At 48.5% G+C, this 18583-nt stretch overlaps 1 protein-coding gene across 6 annotated transcripts in view; it reads right to left on the bottom strand.

The window, feature by feature from the left end:
• The window catches only part of TMEM218 (transmembrane protein 218), a 150870-nt gene that overhangs the window by 19629 nt on the left and 112658 nt on the right, over positions 1-18583 (bottom strand). For 4 of the 6 annotated variants that reach the window (XM_063943763.1, XM_063943760.1, XM_063943762.1 and 1 more), the window contains 2 exons: positions 18339-18383; positions 1-45 (listed from right to left, as the gene is read on the bottom strand). The exons of the other annotated variants lie outside the window; for them this stretch is intronic. The gene's annotated coding sequence lies outside the window, so the exon portion shown is untranslated. The remainder of the gene's footprint in view (positions 46-18338; positions 18384-18583) is intronic. 6 annotated transcript variants of the gene reach the window in all.

Here is an 18583-nt window from a genome sequence, read left to right on the forward strand (position 1 = left end):
CTGTGCGGAATCCTCTTTCCTGCAGCGATGACTCCTCCCCCGCAACTGTAAAAAAAAGAAAAAAAGAAAAGCCCATAAACAAGCAAAAATAAACAGCAACTTGAAAAAAACCAAGCCCAATTCCACTTGTTTTAAGCAGACTTGGCAACACTGGATGTGAGCCCTGTGCTATAGCTGCACACCCTCCAACATTCTGCACAGAAAAATCGGTACGAATTAGAAAAGGGGGCGTGACAACAGCTAAAGTGGACGTGGCCACGCCCCTTTTCCTATACTTTCAATTGAAGTTTGGAGAGCCAAAATCGGTACAGACCATAAAAAAAGGTACTGTACCTGCCAAAAAGGTCCAGCTGGAGGGTATGTAGCTGTGTGATGTAACCAGTGTTGAACTATGTGCCAGATTTAGGGGGTCGCTCGCTAGCTATTTTTTGCAGCGCTGCGATCAGATAGTCGCTGCCTATGGGGGAGTGTATTTTTGCCGTAACTAGGCATTTTAGCGCTGTGTGCAAGAAACGGCATTGGCACCCCGCCCTCATGTAAAATAGGGGCAGTGCGCGCCATAGGCGTGCACAAAAAATAAGATTTTACTCACCGGTAAATCTATTTCTCGTAGTCCATAGTGGATGCTGTGACTCCGTAAGGACCATGGGGATTAGCGGCTCCGCAGGAGACTGGGCACAACTAAAGAAAGCTTTAGGACTACCTGGTGTGCACTGGCTCCTCCCACTAAGACCCTCCTCCAGACCTCAGTTAGGATACTGTGCCCGGAAGAGCTGACACAATAAGGAAGGATTTTGAATCCCGGGTAAGACTCATACCAGCCACACCAATCACACCGTATAACTCGTGATACTATACCCAGTTAACAGTATGAAATATAACTGAGCCTCTCAACAGATGGCTCAACAATAACCCTTTAGTTAGGCAATAACTATAAACAAGTATTGCAGACAATCCGCACTTGGGATGGGCGCCCAGCATCCACTACGGACTACGAGAAATAGATTTACCGGTGAGTAAAATCTTATTTTCTCTGACGTCCTAAGTGGATGCTGGGACTCCGTAAGGACCATGGGGATTATACCAAAGCTCCCAAACGGGCGGGAGAGTGCGGATGACTCTGCAGCACCGAATGAGCAACTCTAGGTCCTCCTCAGCCAGGATATCAAACTTGTAGACTCTTGCAAAAATGTTTTAACCCGACCAAGTAACAGCTCGGCAAAGTTGTAAAGCCGAGACCCCTCGGGCAGCCGCCCAAGAAGAGCCCACTTTCCTCGTGGAATGGGGTTTTACAGATTTAGGGTGCGGCAGTCCAGCCGCAGAATGTGCAAGTTGAATCGTGCTACAGATCCAGCGAGCAATCGTCTGCTTAGAAGCAGGAGCACCCAGCTTGTTGGGTGCATACAGGATAAATAGCGAGTCAGTCTTCCTGACTCCAGCTGTCCTGGAAACATATACTTTTCAGGACCCTGACTACGTCCAGTAACTTGGAATCCTCTAAGTCCCAAGTAGCCGCAGGCACCACAATAGGTTGGTTCACATGAAAAACTGATACCACCTTAGGAAGGAATTGGGAACGAGTCCTCAATTCCGCCTTTCCCATATAAAATACAGATAAGGGCTTTTGTATGACAAAATCGCCAATTCTGATACACGCCTGGCCGACGCCAAGGCCCACAGAATGACCACTTTCCACGTGAGGTATTATAGCTCCACGGACTTAAGTGGCTCAACCCAATGCGACTTCAGGAAATCCAACACCACATTGAGATCCCACGGTGCCACTGGAGGACTCCCATGCAGCATTCCCTTAACAAAAGTCTGAACTTCAGGCAGTGAAGCCAGTTCCATTTTGGAAGAAAATCGATAGAGCCGAAATCTGGACCTTAATGGAACCCAATTTTAGGCCCATAGTCACCTCTGACTGTAGGAAGTGCAGAAATCGACCTAGCTGAAATTTCTCCTTTGGGGCCTTCCTGGCCTCACAGTACGCAACATATTTCCGCCATATGCGGTGATAATGGTTAGCGTTCACTTCTTTCCTAGCTTTAAATAGCGTAGGGATAACTTCCTCCGGAATTCCCTTTTCCTTCAGGATCCGGCGTTCAACCGCCATGCCGTCCAACGCAGCCGTGGTACGTCTTGGAACAGACAGGCCCCCTGCTGCAGCAGGTCCTGTCTGAGCGGCAGAGGCCATGGGTCCTCTGAGATCATTTCTTGGAGTTCTGGTTACCAAGCTCTTCTTGGCCAACCCGGAACAATGAGTATAGTTCTTACTCCTCTCCTTCTTATTATTCTCATTACCCTGGGTAAGAGAGGCAGAGAAGGGAACACATACACCGACTGGTACACCCACGGTGTTACCAGAGCGTCCACAGCTATCGCCTGAGGGTCCTTGACCTGGCGCAATATCTTTGTAACTTTTAGTTGAGGCTGGACGCCATCATGTCCACCTGTGGCCTTTCCCAACGGTGTACAATCATTTGGAAGACTTCTGGATGAAGTCCCCACTCTCCCGGGTGGAGGTCGTGTCTTCTGAGAAAGTCTGCTTCTCAGTTGTCCACTCCGGGAATGAACACTGCTGACAGTGCTAACACATGATTTTCCGCCCATCTGAGAATCCTTGTGGCTTCTGCCATCGCCATCCATGTTCCCGTGCCGCCCTGTCGGTTTACATGAGCGACCGCCGTGATGTTGTCTGACTGGATCAGCACCGGCCGGTGTTGAAGCAGGGGTCTAGCCTGACTTAGGGCATTGTAAATGGCCCTTAGTTCCAGAATATTTATGTGTAAGGAAGTCTCCTGACTTTTCCATAGCCTTGGAAGTTTCTTCCCTGAGTGACTGCCCCCCAGCCTCGAAGGCTGGCATCCGTGGTCACCAGGACCCAGTCCTGTATGCCGAATCTGCGGCCCCCTAGAAGATGAGCACTCTGCAGCCACCACAACAGCGACACCCTGGCCCTTGGAGACAGGGTTATCCGCCGATGCATCTGAAGATGCGACCCGGACCACATGTCCAACAGATCCCACTGGAAAATCCTTGCATGGGACCTGGCGAATGGAATTTCTTCGTAAGAAGCTACCATCTTTCCCAGGGCTCGCGTGCATTGATGCACCGACACCTGTATACGTATTAGAAGGTCTCTGTCTAGAGACGACAACTCCTTGGACTTCTCCTCCGGGAGAAACCCTTTTTATCCTGTTCTGTGTCCAGAACCATACTCAGGAACAGTAGACGCGTCGTAGGAACCAGCTGCGACTTTGGAATATTCAGAATCCAGCCGTGCTGTTGTAGCACTTCCCGAGATAGTGCTACTCCGCCGAACAACTGCTCCCTGGACCTCGCCTTTATAAGGAGATCGTCCAAGTACGGGATAATTATTTCGGCCATTACCTTGGTAAATACCTCGTGCCGGGGACAGACCAACGGCAACGTCTGGAATTGGTAATGACAATCCTGTACCACAATTTTGAGGTACTCCTGGTGAAGAGGGTAAATAGGGACATGCAGGTAAGCATCCTTGATGTCCAGTGATACCATGAAATTCTCCAGGCTTGCAATAATCGCCCTGAGCGATTCCATTTTGAACTTGAACCTTCGTATATAAGTGTTCAAGGCTTTCAATTTTAGAATGGGTCTCACCGAACCGTCTGGTTTCGGTACCACAACATTTTGGAATAGTAACCCCGGCCTTGTTGAAGGAGGGGTACCTTGATTTCACCTGCTGGAAGTACAGCTTGTGAATTGCCGCCAGTACTACCTTTCTCCGAGGGCAGCAAGCAAGGCTGATGTGAGGTAACGGCGAGGGGGAGTCGCCTCGAACTCCAGCCTGTATCCCTGTGATACTATTTGCAGAACCTAGGGATCCACCTGTGGGCAAGCCCACTGGTCCCTGAAGTTCCCGAGACGCGCCCCTACCGCACCTGTCTCCACCTGTGGAGCCCCAACGTCATGCGGTGGACTCAGAGGAAGCGGGGGAAGATTTTTGATCCTGGGAACTGGCTGCTGGTGCAGCTTTTTCCTTCTTCCCTTGTCTCTGTGCAGAAAGGAAGCACCTTTGACCCGCTTGCTTTTCTGAAGCCGAAAGGACTGTACCTGAAAATACGGTTGTGCTTAGGCTGTGAGGAAACCTGAGGTAAAAAATTTTCTTCCCAGCTGTTGCTGTGGATACGAGGTCCCAGAGACCATCCCCAAACAATTCCTCACCCTTATAAGGCAGAATCTCCATGTGCCTTTTATAGGCAGCATCACCTGTCCACTGCCGGGTTTCTAATACCCTCCTGGCAGAATGGACATTGCATTAATTCTGGATGCCAGCCGGCAAATATCCCTCTGTGCATCTAATATTATCTGACAGGGTATCAGACCACGCTGCAGCAGCACTATTTATGCTAAGGCAATTGCAGGTCTCAGTATATAACCTGAGTGTGTATATACAGACTTCAGGATAGCCTCCTGCTTTTTATCAGCAGGCTCCTTCAAGGTGGCCGTATCTTAAGACGGCAGTGCCACCTTTTTTGACAAACGTGTGAGCGCCTTATCCACCCTAAGGGATATCTCCCAACGTGACCTATCCTCTGGCAGGAAAGGGTACGCCATCCGTAACTTTTTAGAAATTACCAGTTTCTTATCGGGGGAACCCACGCTACTTTACACACTTCATTCATTCATCTGACGGGGGAACAAAACACTGGCTGCTTTTTCTCCCCAAAAATAAAACCCCTTTTATGCGTAACACATTTTTCATTGCCGAGATCATGTAACGGATGTTCCTAGTGGATTGTGTATATGTCTCAACCTCGTCGACACTGGAGTCAGACTCCGTGTCAACATCTGTGTCTGCCATCTGAGGTAACGGGCGCTTTTTTGAGCCCCTGATGGCCTTTGAGACGCCTGGGCAGGCGCGGGCTGAGAAGCCGGCTGTCCCACAGCTGTTTTACGTCATCCAGCCTTCTATGTAAGGAGTTGACATTGTCGGTGAATACCTTCCACCTATCCATCCACTCTGGTGTCGGCCCCACAGGGGGCGACATCCCATTTATCGGCCTCTGCTCCACCTCCACGTAACCTTCCTCATCCCACATGTCGACACAGCCGTACCGACACACAGCACACACACAGGGAATGCTCTGACTGAGGACAGGACCCCACAAAGTCCTTCGGGGAGACAGAGAGAGAGTATGCCAGCACACACCAGAGCGCTATATAATGCAGGGATTAACACTATAACTGAGTGATTTTTCCCCCAATAGCTGCTTGTATAAACAATATTGCGCCTAAATTTAGTGCCCCCCCTCTCTTTTTAACCCTTTGAGCCTGAAAACTACAGGGGAGAGCCTGGGGAGCTGTCTTCCAGCTGCACTGTGAAGAGAAAATGGCGCCAGTGTGCTGAGGGAGATAGCTCCGCCCCTTTTTCGCGGACTTTTCTCCCGCTTTTTTATGGATTCTGGCAGGGGTATTTATCACATATATAGCCTCTGGGGCTATATATTGTGATGATTTTGCCAGGCAAGGTGTTTATATTGCTGCTCAGGGCGCCCCCCCCCAGCGCCCGGCACCCATCAGTGACCGGAGTGTGAGGTGTGCATGAGGAGCAATGGCGCACAGCTGCAGTGCTGTGCGCTACCTTGGTGAAGACTGAAGTCTTCTGCCGCCGATTTTCCGGAACACTTCTTGCTTCTGGCTCTGTAAGGGGGCCGGCGGCGCGGCTCCGGGACCGAACATCAATGGCCGGTTCCATGCGGTTGATCCCTCTGGAGCTAATGGTGTCCAGTAGCCTAAGAAGCCCAAGCTACCACCAGTTAGGTAGGTTCGCTTCTTCTCCCCTTAGTCCCTCGCTGCAGTGAGTCTGTTGCCAGCAGATCTCACTGTAAAATAAAAAACCTAAAATATACTTTCTTTCTAGGAGCTCAGGAGAGCCCCTAGTGTGCATCCAGCTCAGCCGGGCACAAGAATCTAACTGAGGTCTGGAGGAGGGTCTTAGTGGGAGGAGCCAGTGCACACCAGGTAGTCCTAAAGCTTTCTTTAGTTGTGCCCAGTCTCCTGCGGAGCCGCTAATCCCCATGGTCCTTACGGAGTCCCAGCATCCACTTAGGACGTCAGAGAAATATATAGGGGCGTGGCTTCACGGGGAAGGGGTGTGGCCACAAAATAATGCCAATTCATACTACAGTGCACAGTCGTCTCCATTATTCAAATTCCGCCGCACAGTAGATCCACTACACCAGGTAAAGCCCCTTTTACACATTACGGCAGACAGCGCCCCCTTTTTACACATTACGGCAGACAGCGTCCCCCTTTTACACATTACGGCAGACAGCGTCCCCATTTTTACACATTACGGCATACAGCGTCCCCATTTTTACACATTACGGCAGACAGCGTCCCCATTTTTACACATTACGGCATACAGCGTCCCCATTTTTACACATTACGGCAGACAGCATCCCCTTTTTACACATTACGGCAGACAGCATCCCCCTTTTTACACATTACGGCAGACAGCGTCCCCCTTTTTACACATTACGGCAGACAGCGTCCCCTTTTTACACATTACGGCAGACAGCGTGCCCCTTTTTACACATTACGGCAGACAGAATAGATAGATAGATAGATAGATACTTACCATCTCTCCCCGCTGGCTAAGGCTCCTCGGTGCATGCAGTCAGGCAGATCCCGGGCAGGGGAGAAGAAAGAGGAGGGAGGGGGACTCGGGAGCCACAGCAGCGCAGTGTACTTGGTGGTGGCACCGCTGCAGCAGTCCCTCTCCTTCCGCATTGGCTGGCCGCCGCCGCTGTGAATGCTGGGATGAGGGACTGCTGCAGCAGCGCCGCTACCAATTACATCGCGCTGCTGCGGCTCCAGTCCCCCTCCCTCCTCCGGGTCCTCCCCTGAAGCCGGAGCTGCTCCTCTCCTCTTCTCCTCCGTGCACACAGCACAGGTGGCTTGTAATGCGTTAATTTGACTCATTACAAGCCGCTGACATGGAATGCTGGCCGTTGCGCCCTCAGGGCGACTGCACTGTGTGCAAGGCACACCTAGCACACACGTAGTTACGGGTCTGCTTCAGCCTGTTTTTGTCCGGAATTGACGTCAGATACCCGCCCTGCAAACGCTAGGACACGCCTGCGTTTTTCCAAACACTCCCAGAAAACGGTCAGTTGCCGCCCACAAACGCCTTCTTCCTGTCAGTCGATCGCCCGTACGAATGGATTCTTCGTTAAATCCATCACTCAGCAACGCTCCGCTTTGTATCCATACGACGCACCTGCGCATTGTGGTGCATACGCATGCGCAGTAGTGACCTGATCGCAGCGCAGCGAAAAATCCTAGCGTGCGATCAGGTCGAAATGACCCCCTTAGACCCGATCGCTGCTGTGCTTTTTTGCACAGCAGACGATTATCGAATGACTGCACATTCGTATGCACCGCAATGCGCAGGCGCGTCGACAAACAACAACAGGCATCGCCGAACAGCAACAAGCTGGTGTGAAAATTTTTATCGCCCAGCCATCCGCAAGCTGATTGACAGGAAGAGGGCGTTTGTGGGTGGTAACTGACCGTTTTCTGGGAGTGTCAGGGAAAACGCAGGCGTGCTCAAGCGTTTTCAGGGAGGGTGTCTGACGTCAGCTCCGTCCCCGATCAGCCTGATGTGATTGCACTGGAGGAGTAAGTGGAAAAATCATTCGAAGGTGAATGTGATGGGAACGGATTTGCAGCTGTCCGCTGACTGAGGGACATTTTCACACGGCGTACGCATGCAATCGCACACTTGCACGGGTGAATTTGCACTCCCCTTGGGCGGCGACTATCTGAATGCAGGACAGTAAATTTAGCAGCCCAGTGATCAGGACTGAATTAGGCCCTTTGTGGGGCCTCGGTTCCAGGGGGCAGGACCTAGTGACCCCTGTTTTAGTCATTTTGGGAGCGTGGCCCGCGCTACCTGAGCAGCTGGGAAGCCCCCGGCTGCTCTCTCTGCACTGACAGAGGCCGTCGGCTGTGGACTTGCCGGATGGAGGAGATGGTGATGTTACTGATAGAAAGTGGAAAGGAGGGGAGTGAAGTGACGATATTCGGGAGGGTGGGAAGATGATCAGCTCAGTCTTAGGGTATCTGCTCTTTAGGGCGACAGTAGTTAGTTCAACAGTCATTAGGTTGACCACTATTGGTCGACATGGCAAAGGTCGACACATGAAAACGTTGACAAGAGTTTTTCACACTTTTCCCCCCCATTTTTTTAAGTTTTTCATACTTTACGATCCACGTGGACTATGATAGGGAATAGTAACCTGTGCCCGAAGATCGCTCACCATGCCAGGGGAAACGGTGCACTAATTGTGGTTCCCGGTCACTTTACAAAGAAAACTACACTGTTTAAAAAAAAATAAGATTTTACTCACCGGTAAATCTATTTCTCGTAGTCCGTAGTGGATGCTGGGAACTCCGTAAGGACCATGGGGAATAGACGGGCTCCGCAGGAGACTGGGCACTCTATAAGAAAGATTTGGTACTATCTGGTGTGCACTGGCTCCTCCCTCTATGCCCCTCCTCCAGACCTCAGTTATTATACTGTGCCCGGAAGAGCTGACACAATAAGGAAGGATTTTGAATCCCGGGTAAGACTCATACCAGCCACACCAATCACACCGTATAACTCGTGATACTATACCCAGTTAACAGTATGAAATATAACAGAGCCTCTCAACAGATGGCTCAACAATAACCCTTTAGTTAGGCAATAACTATATACAAGTATTGCAGACAATCCGCACTTGGGATGGGCGCCCAGCATCCACTACGGACTACGAGAAATAGATTTACCGGTGAGTAAAATCTTATTTTCTCTGACGTCCTAGTGGATGCTGGGAACTCCGTAAGGACCATGGGGATTATACCAAAGCTCCCAAACGGGCGGGAGAGTGCGGATGACTCTGCAGCACCGAATGAGAGAACTCAAGGTCCTCCTCAGCCAGGGTATCAAATTTGTAGAATTTAGCAAACGTGTTTGCCCCTGACCAAGTTGCCGCTCGGCAAAGTTGTAAAGCCGAGACCCCTCGGGCAGCTGCCCAAGATGAGCCCACCTTCCTCGTGGAATGGGCTTTCACTGATTTAGGATGCGGCAATCCAGCCGCAGAATGCTCCAGCTGAATTGTGCTACAAATTCAGCGAGCAATAGTCTGCTTAAAGCAGGAGCACCTATTTTGTTGGGTGCCTACAGGATAAGAAGCGAGTCAGTTTTCCTGACTCCAGCCGTCCTGGAAACATACATTTTTTAAGGCCCTGACTACGTCCAGTAACTTGGAATCTTCCAAGTCCCTAGTAGCCGCAGGCACTACAATAGGTTGGCTCAAGTGAAAAGCTGATACCACCTTAGGGAGAAACTGGGGACGAGTACTCAATTCTGCCCTATCCATATGGAAAATCAGATAAGGGCTTTTACATGACAAAGCCGCCAATTCAGACACACGCCTGGCCGAAGCCAAGGCCAATAACATGACCACTTTCCACGTGAGATATTTCAGATCCACAGTTTTAAGTGGCTCAAACCAATGTGATTTCAGGAAACTCAACACCACGTTGAGATCCCAAGGTGCCACAGGAGGCACAAAAGGGGGCTGAATATGTAGCACTCCCTTTACAAAACTCTGAACTTCAGGCAGTGAAGCCAGTTCTTTCTGGAAGAAAATCGACAGAGCCGAAATCTGGACCTTAATTGAACCCAATTTTAGGCCCATAGTCACTCCCGACTGTAGGAAGTGCAGAAAACGACCCAGCTGAAATTCCTCTGTTGGGGCCTTCCTGGCCTCACACCACGCAACATATTTTCGCCAAATACGGTGATAATGGTTTGCGGTTACTTCTTTCCTGGCTTTTATCAGCGTAGGAATGACTTCCTCCGGAATGCCCTTTTGCTTTAGGATCCGGAATTCAACCGCCATGCCGTCCAACGCAGCCGCGGTAAGTCTTGGAACAGACAGGGCCCCTGCTGTAGCAGATCCTGTCTGAGCGGTAGAGGCCATGGGTCCTCTGATATTATTTCTGTAAGTTCTGGGTACCAAGCTCTTCTTGGCCCATCCGGAACCACGAGTATCGTTCTTCCTCCTCGTTTTCTTATTATTCTCAGTACCCTTGGTATGAGAGGCAGAGGAGGGAATACATAAACCGACTGGTACACCCACGGTGTCACTAGAGCGTCCACAGCTATTGCCTGAGGGTCCCTTGACCTGGCGCAATATCTAGTTTTTTGTTTAGGCGGGACGCCATCATGTCCACCTGTGGCCTTTCCCAACGGTTTACCAACAGTTGGAAGACTTCTGGATGAAGTCCCCACTCTCCCGGGTGTCGGTCGTGTCTGCTGAGGAAGTCTGCTTCCCAGTTGTCCACTCCCGGAATGAACACTGCTGACAGTGCTAAGACGTGATTTTCCGCCCATCGGAGAATCCTTGTGGCTTCTGCCATCGCCATCCTGCTTCTTGTGCCGCCCTGTCTGTTTACATGGGCGACTGCCGTGATGTTGTCTGATTGGATCAGTACCGGTTGGTTTTGAAGCAGGGGTTTTGCCAGACTTAGGGCATTGTAAATGGCCCTCAGTTCCAGAATATTTATGTGTAGGGACGACTCCTGACTTGACCAAAGTCCTTGGAAGTTTCTTCCCTGTGTGACTGCCCCCCAGCCTCGAAGGCTGGCATCCGTGGTTACCAGGACCCAGTCCTGTATGCCGAATCTGCGGCCCTCTTGAAGATGAGCACTCTGCAGCCACCACAGTAGAGATACCCTGGTCCTTGGAGACAGGGTTATCAGCCGATGCATCTGAAGATGCGATCCCGACCACTTGTTCAAGAGGTCCCAGTAAAAGGTTCTTGTATGGAACCTGCCGAATGGAATTTTTCTTCGTAAGAAGCTACCATTTTTCCCAGGACTCGTGTGCAGTGATGCACCGATACCTGTTTTGGTTTCAGGAGGTCTCTGACTAGAGATGACAGCTCCTTGGCTTTCTCCTGCAGTAGAAATACTTTTTTCTGTTCTGTGTCCAGAACCATCCCCAGGAACAGTAGGCGTGTGGTAGGAACCAGCTGTGACTTTGGAATGTATAGAATCCATCCGTGCTGTTGTAGCACTTCCCGAGATAGTGCTACTCCGACCAACAACTGCTCCTTGGACCTCGCCTTTATAAGGAGATCGTCCAAGTACGGGATAATTAAAACTCCCTTTTTTCGAAGGAGTATCATCATTTCTGCCATTACCTTGGTAAAGACCCTCGGTGCCGTGGACAGTCCAAACGGCAGTGTTTGGAATTGGTAATGGCAATCCTGTACCACAAATCTGAGGTACTCCTGATGAGGATGGTAAATGGGGACATGTAGGTAAGCATCCTTGATGTCCAGGGATACCATGTAATCCCCCTCCTCCAGGCTTGCAATAACCGCCCTGAGCGATTCCATCTTGAACTTGAATTTTTTAATGTATGTGTTCAAGGATTTCAAATTTAAAATGGGTCTCACCGAACCGTCCGGTTTCGGTACCACAACCAGTGTGGAATAGTAACCCCGTCCTTGTTGAAGTAGGGGCACCTTGACTATCACCTGCTGGGAATACAGCTTGTGAATTGCCTCTAGCACAGCCTATCTGCCTGAGGGAGTTGTCGGCAAGGCAGATTTGAGGAAACGGCGGGGGGGGAGACGCCTCGAATTCCAGCTTGTACCCCTGAGATACTACTTGAAGGATCCAGGGATCCACCTGTGAGCGAGCCCACTGATCGCTGAAATTTTTGAGGCGGCCCCCCACCGTACCTGGCTACGCCTGTGGAGCCCCCGCGTCATGCGGTGGACTCAGAGGAAGCGGGGGAAGAATTTTGATTCTGGGAACTGGCTGACTGGTGCAGCTTTTTCCCTCTTCCCTCGTCTCTGTGCAGAAAGGAAGCGCCTTTGACCCGCTTGCTTTTCTGAAGCCGAAAGGACTGTACCTGATAATACAGTGCTTTTCTTAGGCTGTGAGGAAACCTGAGGTAAAAAAATTTTCATCCCAGCTGTTGCTGTGGATACGAGGTCCCAGAGACCATCCCCAAACAATTCCTCACGCTTATAAGGCTCTATGTGCCTTTTAAAGTCAGCATCACCTGTCCAGTGTCGGGTCTCTAATACCCTCCTGACAGAATGGACATTGCAATAATACTGGATGCCAGCCGGCAAAATATCCCTCTGTGCATCCCTCATATATAAGACGACGTCTTATGTTCGCAAAATAGTATCTCTGTTTGAAAGGGTTACAGACCACGCTGCAGCAGCACTATCTGCAGGTCTCAGTCTAGTACCTGAGTGTGTAAATACAGACTTCAGGATAGCCTCCTGCTATTTATCAGCAGGTACCTTCAAAGTGGCCGTATCCTAAGACGGCAGTGCCACCTTTTTTGACAAACGTGTGAGCGCCTTATCCACCCTAGGGGATATCTCCCAGCGTAACTTATCCTCTGGCGGGAAAGGGTACGCCATCAGTAACTTTTTAGAAATTACCAGTTTCTTATCGGGGGAACCCACGCTTTTTCACACTTCATTCACTCATTTGATGGGGGAACAAAACACTGCCTGCTTTTTCTCCCCACACATAAAACCCTTTTTTGTTTTTAGTGGTACTTGGGTTAATGTCAGAAATGTGTAACACATTTTTTATTGCCGGGATCATGTAACGGATGTTCCTAGTGGATTGTGTATATGTCTCAACCTCGTCGACACTGGAGTCAGACTCCGTGTCGACATCTGTGTCTGCCATCTGAGGGAGCGGGCGTTTTTAAGCCCCTGATGGCCTTTGAGACGCCTGGGCAGGCGCGGGCTGAGAAGCCGGCTGTCCCATAGCTGTTACGTCATCCAGCCTTTTATGTAAGGAGTTGACACTGTCGGTTAATACCTTCCACCTATCCATCCACTCTGGTGTCGGCCCACAGGGGGCGACATCTCATTTATCGGCATCTGCTCCGCCTCCACATAAGCCTCCTCATCAAACATGTCGACACAGCCGTACCGACACACCGCACATACACAGGGAATGCTCTGACTGAGGACATGATCCCACACAGCCCTTTGGGGAGACAGAGAGAGAGTATGCCAGCACACACCGGAGCGCTATATAATGTAGGGATAAACACTATCACTGAGTGATTTTCCCCAATAGCTGCTTGTATAAACAATATTGCGCCTAAATTTAGTGCCCCCCCTCTCTTTTTAACCCTTTGAGCCTGAAAACTACAGGGGAGAGCCTGGGGAGCTGTCTTCCAGCTACACTGTGAAGAGAAAATGGCGCCGGTGTGCTGAGGGAGATGGCTCCGCCCCTTTTTCGGCTGACTTTTCTCCCGCTTTTTTCTGTATTCTGGCAGGGGTAATTACCACATATATAGCCTCTGGGGCTATATATTGTGATATATTTGCCAGCCAAGGTGTTTTTATTGCTGCTCAGGGCGCCCCCCCCCCCAGCGCCCTGCACCCTCAGTGACCGGAGTGTGAAGTGTGTATGAGGAGCAATGGCGCACAGCTGCAGTGCTGTGCGCTACCTTGGTGAAGACTGATGTCTTCTGCCGCCGATTTTCCGGACCTCTTCTTGCTTCTGGCTCTGTAAGGGGGACGGCGGCGCGGCTCCGGGAACGAACACCAAGGACGGGACCTGCGGTCGATCCCTCTGGAGCTAATGGTGTCCAGTAGCCTAAGAAGCCCAAGCTAGCTGCAAGCAGGTAGGTTCGCTTCTTCTCCCCTTAGTCCCTCGTTGCAGTGAGTCTGTTGCCAGCAGATCTCACTGTAAAATAAAAAACCTAATTTAAACTTTCTTTCTAGAAGCTCAGGAGAGCCCCTAGTGTGCATCCAGCTCAGCCGGGCACAGAAATCTAACTGAGGTCTGGAGGAGGGGCATAGAGGGAGGAGCCAGTGCACACCAGATAGTACCAAATCTTTCTTATAGAGTGCCCAGTCTCCTGCGGAGCCCGTCTATTCCCCATGGTCCTTACGGAGTTCCCAGCATCCACTAGGACGTCAGAGAAATCAAAAATAAAAATGTCAACCTTTTCCATGTCGAACTAATGACCACGTCGACCTATTTCCTATGTCGACCTAGTCACTGTTGACCAACAGTGGTCGCCCTAATGACTGTCGACCCAACGAACCAGTCTTAGACATGTTAAGTTTAAGCAGGCACTTGGAAATCCACAAATAGATATTCCAAGTGGCGCTTAATAATACATAGAGAATATGTTTAAAAAAAAATTCTGTATTTGTTTTTAGTAAAAAATTATTATACAATGATATCACAAAACTCCCGGGAGTCAATAACCATGTAACAAACAATATGCACTTCAGTAAAAATGTATATATTAATAGAACTGGGCAACCTTAATATCCATACCACATCAATGAGCCTAATTAGGACTCAATGGGGGTCATTCCAACCCGTTCGCACGCAGCGTTTTATCGCTGCGGTGCGAATGGGTGCGGAATGCGCATGCGCGGTGGCCGCTGTGCGCGACGTTGCCCGGCGAGTTACATCGCGTCTGAAGAAGAAAGCGGTCTCAGGACGGACCGCAGGACAGTGCAACGTATTACAGGACTAGTAACGCAGGACAATGCAATGTATTACAGGACTAGTAACACAGGACAGTGCAACGTATTACAGGACTAGTAACGCAGGACAATGCAATGTATTACAGGACTAGTAACGCAGGACAGTGCAACGTATTACAGGACTAGTAACGCAGGACAATGCAATGTATTAAAGGACTAGTAACGCAGGACAATGCAATGTATTACAGGAAGAGTAACAGAGGACAATGCAATGTATTACAGGACTAGTAACGCAGAACAATGCAATGTATTACAGGACTAGTAACACAGGACAGTGCACCGTATTACAGGACTAGTAACGCAGGACAGTGCAACGTATTACAGGACTAGTAACGCAGGACAATGCAATGTATTAAAGGACTAGTAACGCAGGACAATGCAATGTATTACAGGAAGAGTAACGCAGGACAATGCAATGTATTACAGGACTAGTAACGCAGGACAGTGCAATGTATTACAGGACTAGTAACGCAGGACAATGCAATGTATTACAGGACTAGTAACACAGGACAGTGTAACATATTACAGGACTAGTAACGCAGGACAATGCAATGTATTACAGGACTAGTAATGCAGAACAATTCAATGTATTACAGGACTAGTAACACAGGACAGTGCAATGTATTACAGGACTAGTAACGCAGGACAATGCAATGTATTACAGGACTAGTAACGCAGGACAGTGCAATGTATTACAGGACTAGTAACGCAGGACAATGCAGTGTATTACAGGAAGAGTAACGCAGGACAATGCAATGTATTACAGGACTAGTAACGCAGGACAGTGCAATGTATTACAGGACTAGTAACGCAGGACAATGCAATGTATTACAGGAAGAGTAACAGAGGACAATGCAATGTATTACAGGACTAGTAACGCAGGACAATGCAATGTATTACAGGACAGTGCAGTGTATTACAGGACTAGTAACGCAGGACAATGCAATGTATTACAGGACTAGTAACGCAGGACAATGCAATGTATTACAGGAAGAGTAACAGAGGACAATGCAATGTATTACAGGACTAGTAACGCAGGACAATGCAATGTATTACAGGACAGTGCAATGTATTACAGGACTAGTAACGCAGGACAATGCAATGTATTAAAGGACTAGTAACGCAGGACAATGCAGTGTATTACAGGACTAGTAACGCAGAACAGTGCAACGTATTACAGGACTAGTAACGCAGGACAGTGCAACGTATTACAGGACTAGTAACGCAGGACAGTGCAACGTATTACAGGACTAGTAACGCAGAACAATGCAATGTATTACAGGAAGAGTAACAGAGGACAATGCAATGTATTACAGGACTAGTAACGCAGAACAATGCAATGTATTACAGTACAATGCAATGTATTACAGGACTAGTAACGCAGAACAATGCAATGTATTACAGGACTAGTAACACAGGACAGTGCAACGTATTACAGGACTAGTAACGCAGAACAATGCAATGTATTACAGGACTAGTAACACAGGACAGTGCAACGTATTACAGGACTAGTAACGCAGGACAATGCAATGTATTACAGGACTAGTAACGCAGGACAATGCAATGTATTACAGGAAGAGTAACAGAGGACAATGCAATGTATTACAGGACTAGTAACGCAGAACAATGCAATGTATTACAGTACAATGCAATGTATTACAGGACTAGTAACGCAGAACAATGCAATGTATTACAGGACTAGTAACACAGGACAGTGCAACGTATTACAGGACTAGTAACGCAGGACAATGCAATGTATTACAGGACTAGTAACGCAGGACAGTGCAACGTATTACAGGACTAGTAACGCAGGACAATGCAATGTATTAAAGGACTAGTAACGCAGGACAATGCAATGTATTACAGGAAGAGTAACAGAGGACAATGCAATGTATTACAGGACTAGTAACGCAGAACAATGCAATGTGTTACAGGACTAGTAACACAGGACAGTGCACCGTATTACAGGACTAGTAACGCAGGACAGTGCAACGTATTACAGGACTAGTAACGCAGGACAATGCAATGTATTAAAGGACTAGTAACGCAGGACAGTGCAATGTATTACAGGAAGAGTAACGCAGGACAATGCAATGTATTACAGGACTAGTAACGCAGAACAATTCAATGTATTACAGGACTAGTAACACAGGACAGTGCAATGTATTACAGGACTAGTAACGCAGGACAATGCAATGTATTACAGGACTAGTAACGCAGGACAGTGCAATGTATTACAGGACTAGTAACGCAGGACAATGCAGTGTATTACAGGAAGAGTAACGCAGGACAATGCAATGTATTACAGGACTAGTAACGCAGGACAGTGCAATGTATTACAGGACTAGTAACGCAGGACAATGCAATGTATTACAGGAAGAGTAACAGAGGACAATGCAATGTATTACAGGACTAGTAACGCAGGACAATGCAATGTATTACAGGACAGTGCAATGTATTACAGGACTAGTAACGCAGGACAATGCAATGTATTACAGGACTAGTAACGCAGGACAATGCAATGTATTACAGGAAGAGTAACAGAGGACAATGCAATGTATTACAGGACTAGTAACGCAGGACAATGCAATGTATTACAGGACAGTGCAATGTATTACAGGACTAGTAACGCAGGACAATGCAATGTATTAAAGGACTAGTAACGCAGGACAATGCAGTGTATTACAGGACTAGTAACGCAGAACAGTGCAACGTATTACAGGACTAGTAACGCAGGACAATGCAATGTATTACAGGACTAGTAACGCAGGACAAGGCATTTTCTCTAAAACATAACATGTACACACACACACACAGGGACGGATCTAGACTTTTCTTTAGGGGGGGCGGTTTACTGTTTAATCTTGACTCCTCCCATCTGCAATCCTAACTCCTCCTCTCTCAATTCTGACTGAACTTTTTGAGTGAGACTGAGATAGAGCTTTGTGATTGTTCTATGTACATATGACTGTGCTATGGGGTAATTGTATTTATTAGCCCTAGTACCCACACACCAGCAAGTGAGGGGCAAATGCTCTGTAACCCTTGCTCTCCTGGCTCCTCTGTGCTTCTGTGGTATAAGCTGCAGTACATCGTTCTGCCTCATGCTCTCCCCGGAGAGCTTTCTGCTGCTCAAATGTGGGCGTGGCTATGACTGTATTAGGGGGGCGGTCGCCCCCTTCGCCCCCCCTAGATCCGGCCTTGCACACACATGTATATGTGTGTATATATATATATATATATATATATATATATATGCACAGAAAGTCCCGGCACTCCTCTGTAAAGGTATAGAAGCTGCTGTGCCCTCCCAGAGGTATTACCTCATATGCATGTAGAAAGAATAGAGGCGGCACTCACGCAGACTTTTGCAGGTGTAGAAAGGTCAGTTTAATGTACATTTAAACTGACCTTTCTACACCTGCAAAAGTCTGCGTGAGTGCCGCCTCTATTCTTTCTACATATTTATATATATATATATATATATATATATATACTCTTCTCTTTCTCTGTTCTGAAAAGAGTACCCCATAGCTAACCATGCACATGCAATATCCCTTCAATTCACAATTGCTAAATTAAATTATAATCACCCTCCCTCTTATATTGATCCTCCCTTTCCTCTAGTTCACACTATTACACTGCCCCAACACATGCCCTCTCCTCCATTCACACCCCATACATGCTCTATTTACCCCATGTTAACCCCACCCTCTCCAGTTCACACTTTATATACTTTACCTGTGCGGAATCCTCTTTCCTGCAGCGATGACTCCTCCCCCGCAACTGTAAAAAATAAACAGCAACTTGAAAAAAACGAAGCCCAATTCCACTTGTTTTAAGCAGACTTGGCAACACTGGATGTGAGCCCTGTGCTATAGCTGCACACCCTCCAACATTTTGCACAGAAAAATCGCTACGAATTAGAAAAGGGGGCGTGACAACAGGTAAAGTGGATGTGGCCACGCCCCTTTTCCTATACTTTC

Source organism: Pseudophryne corroboree, chromosome 10 (genome assembly GCF_028390025.1).
Source record: "Pseudophryne corroboree isolate aPseCor3 chromosome 10, aPseCor3.hap2, whole genome shotgun sequence".
Taxonomy (NCBI): Eukaryota; Metazoa; Chordata; class Amphibia; order Anura; family Myobatrachidae; genus Pseudophryne; species Pseudophryne corroboree.